This window comes from Argiope bruennichi, chromosome 7, assembly GCF_947563725.1.
Source record: "Argiope bruennichi chromosome 7, qqArgBrue1.1, whole genome shotgun sequence".
NCBI lineage: Eukaryota > Metazoa > Arthropoda > Arachnida > Araneae > Araneidae > Argiope > Argiope bruennichi.
This window is the reverse complement of record NC_079157.1, coordinates 19,991,966-19,996,605: the sequence shown is the minus strand read 5'-3', so window position 1 is coordinate 19,996,605 and position 4,640 is coordinate 19,991,966.

Sequence of the window (4,640 nt, the reverse complement as noted above, 5' to 3'; positions counted from 1 at the left end):
CAAAATAACTCTCGATTATTTCTACTGCAGTTAAAATTGAAAATTGATTGCACCGCTTAACATATATTACTTTTCCTTTTCTTTATGTCTGACGCCTATTAAGTGAAGTGGATAAGTGAAAGTTAACACCTGTAGCTTGTTTCGAATCTTAAAAAAGATTACTATGTTTTCAGTTTTGGTTTGTATATTGATAACTTGGGAGGGAAAATATAATTATTAATTAGTATATAAATTTTAATTATGTAATTCTAGAAAATAACGGATCGATTGTCTCTAGTTTTGGTTAATATAGCAATCAGCAAGTTGATTCAAAATACATTCGACAAAACGACAGTGTAAATCTAATGTACATCTGTCTGTAGTTGATATATTAATAGTTTTTATAGATACTGTAATTAGTTATCAATATATATTTTATAATATACTGTTCGTTTCAGTATTCTGAGATTACTACTTTTCGACGATTCTATCTCATTAAGGGGTGAGACGCGGAAAGGATAAGCGCATTTCTGGAATTCTTTGTCATACTGTGACCTTGATTTCCGCCCTATTAAATGCTTTTTTGTTCAAATTTTTATTTCACGTGCGTGCCGTTTCTAATCGCATTATTCTATTTTAATTCAAAATTGTGTATTTATTGTTTATATGGCTAATTCAAGTGCTGGTTGAAATTCTGCTAATTATTTCATGTAATATATTTATAATAATAATATTTTTAAGTAAAAACATCACTATTAATAATATTTTTGAACATACCATTTAAAAATAATATTTATAATATTCTTAAGACATTCCATATTTACAGCAACTTCATAAATTAAAAAAAAAAATGTTCTAAACAGAGTAAACTCTCAATTATCTAAAAATATTGTCAAAAAAATTCAATAACACATCCAAAAGGAAGCATTTTAATATAAAAATGTCCTTATTATCGTCTGAAATAATAAGTTACTAAATATTAATACAATCTTATGATAAAATATTCCATTTATTCATCATAATTTAGTGTTTATACCCCCTTGTAGTAAATAAAAAGTGCTCTAAAATATTTTATTGTGAATTAGTATCTTTTTCCGGTAGTATTGCGAATTATACGCCTCATAAGCCACGAATAATCAGAGTTTACTTTTTCTTAAATGTAAACACCTCCTCATTTCATCTTTCCTCTCACCCCCTCAAAAGAGCGGAAAGATTTAGAATCCGTTGACAAATAATAGTTAAGCAGTGTTCACACGACGCCAACTACTGCACGCAATGGAAGGTCATGCCTACCTCTGTAATATCATGTGTCCCCAACGGGACAATGGTAAACGATTGTCTCGTCGGGACAACTATTTGGCATTGCCTTATTGCAGTCACGTGATTTTCCTGAAGTAGGCGTGACCTTCTATTGCGCGCAATAGTTGGCCTCGTGTAAACCCTGCTTTACAGACAATAAAATAACTTGACTGTCTTGAATGTTAAAGAATCTGTACACACAATATCTATACACATCTTATCTATTCGCACGTGTCACAGAAATCACTCTTATCGAATGGTAGTAGCCCAATGTATACAAATTATCGTATAAATTTCAGACTGCATAATTGAACCTTTTTATACGTGCATTAAATTCGATGCTTCACTTAGCTGATTAATGGAGATTCAAAACATTATTAGAAATGTTCTGGAGAATATTCGCCACATCACCGACAAGTCCATTCATTCAGAAAAAGGAAAACATAAATATAATCAATAAATAAATCTCAAATAGAATGCTTAATGAAGTGTAAAAATAGTTTTAATCGTAGTGCAATGTATAATCATAATGACTTAATTATGTAAATTGATGTTCAAATCTTTTAAAAAAGGTTATCTGACAAAAATGGTGTTTATATTACATAAAAACCCAAAACATTATCTTTTTAATTATATCAATATCATTTTTATTTCATAATAAAGTGATTTTAACATTATATAATGTTAATGTTATATTAAAGCAGTTTCGTAGTCGAAGAGAGAGAGAAGTCATTTCGACTTTTTAAACTTCACGTTTATTCCATCCCGGGAAACATAATCTACGTAGAAGCAGAAGCGACGAGTCACGTCAACGCAGAACGACACAAGAGTAGAAGAGAGCGGAAAAGAGAAAAAAGGCAACGAAATATTTATCCCCATAATTATATGTCGTGAGATTCTGATAAGGATTTCTTTACACGTGTCGATTTAGGTAAGGGAATTATGGGGATCTTTTAAAAGAATGTGTTTATATCAAAATTTTTTATCCCTTCACTCGAAGTGTGGGAATTTGTCGATTTCAGAGCTTTTACAGAGCCCTCTGTGGAATTAAATAAAGAAAGATGGAATTGGATCAGAAAATAAGGGAACATTTTAGAATGAAGTTAATATGGTTAAAATTAAGATAAAAATTAGGAAATTAATTAGAATTTAATTTAGATTTAGAGATATCATTATATATATGCATCGTATATGAATTAGTTAATATTCTAAAAATTCAATAATATGGGTGAACAACTTAGTTGCAAAAGGCGGCGAGTACAATAACACTATGAAATAAAATGACAAATATATCCCTTCACGCGAAACAAAATGACAACAAAAATTACAATTGAAAAAATGAACAGAAACAAATTATAGTCATTGGTGAAATTAGAGTGAAAAACAATTTTAAAACTGCATGTATATTTTTATGAATTTATGATGCAAACAAAAAGAGTATTCAGCATTTGATAAATGATGGTATTATGCAGCTTTTTTCTCCTATCTGATATGCGTTTTATCTGTGCCAAATTCAATAGGACGTAGAAGCATCAGGATGCATTTGATTACATGCTGGAGGTCTGAGCAACAAGAATTGCAATTGTGTGACAATGTTTGAATTGAATTTTATAGCCTTTGTCGCATCCGCGATTTAATTAAAACAACTCAATTTAGCAATTTCTGAAAAAAACGCAAATTATAGTGTAAGGAAATGTATATGCACTCTTCTCGTAAATATTTTTTTTTTATTTATTGTTAATGATTAGAAGATTGGCTATGACACCATTAGCTCTCTAGCCTTTATTTCTGAACTTTACAGTTTAAAAACACAAGTACAGAGCACGCGTCAAGATGGGTAGCATCAAAAATTTGATGTTGCCCGCACAGAGGACATAAGGGATAGTCACAAAGCACAAGCCAATATAAGTACGCGGACAAACAGTCACGGCTAGTAGTAAGGTTGAAAAGTGCCACAGCTGCACTACTAGGAAAATCTGGGATCAACTGTGTATCCTCAAGCAGTGAGGCCCATGGCCTACCGACAGAGTCACACAGAGCTCTCTATTTTATCCCAAAGGCATATCTTCTTTTTATCAGGAGTTTGACTGAATGAAGTGAGAGTCTTTTCAAAGGTCTCTGGTGGACTCTTGCCCCCCTTTTCCCCTTTTGACCATGAAGCCAGCAACTAGTTCCTAGGAATCCCACAGTTGTCGTAAATATTAGTTATATTAAATTCTTTTCCTATATCTTTGAGCGTAAGTTTTTCACACATTCAAATTTACGTAGTTCTATATCAATTTTACGGATTAAAAGAATCCTAAGTTCCAGCATTTTGGTAATTAGAGAAATTTTATTTATTTTTCCAAACTTAATGCTGATGCAACAGCCTTTATGTAAAATTACTTCATATATATATATATATATATATATATATATATATATATATATATACGTGTGTGTGTGAAATAATATTTTAATTCTAATTTCAATTTAATTAATTTCCAATATTTTATCTTAATTTAGTCCATAGTAACTGCATTCTAAAAATATTCTCTTATTTCGTGATCCAATTCCACTTTCGGTTTAATTAATTCCTCTGTAGAATTTACTGCGCAATCACTTCTACGTATCAAATGAAAGTGATACTTCCGTTGAACTTCTCAAGGTCAAAATATGTATTGAATAGGCGCGTGCCAGAAATTCCATCTTATATAAAACTAGTGATCATTTGTTTCGGCACTTTTGCTTCTTTACTTCTGCTTTTGTGTCGAGCTGCGTCTGCTTGTAAATAAATTGCTTTCCCGAGATGGATATTAAAGAGAGAGTAAAACGAAATTAAAAATACAACGTCTCGTCTATGTCTTCAAACCTACATTCTGCTTCAACCAAAATAATGTTACATATATATTGTAGAAATAAAGTATAAATATCGACCACGCCGATTCCTGATTGGCATCCTTTTATCATGTATTTGTCTTAAAGTAAAGAATCTTAGGAAATGAATTGAGATCAAATGTTCCTGAGTGAATTGATTTGCTTCTTTATACTGTTTGTGGGGGTTTTTTTTCTGCAAATGATATTTTTCGGCTTCTTTGCAATATTAGTAATTATTTTATATTTTTACCATTATTGTTTGATCGCCCTGTATATACTTGTAACAATTGTTCTTAATTTGAAAAAAAAATATTTTAGTATTTCTTGATATATATAAATCTGTTTTAGCTCTGCCAATTTGTTGCATACTACTGATTATTTTCGTTTTTCTTCCTAGGTCATTGAATGTTTCTTCAGGATTTTTAATGTGCCAGTTTGTTATTAAGACATTTACGTTCTCTGATGACAAGAAATGAGTTTCATCTTTATGGACAATAGCTGAATGC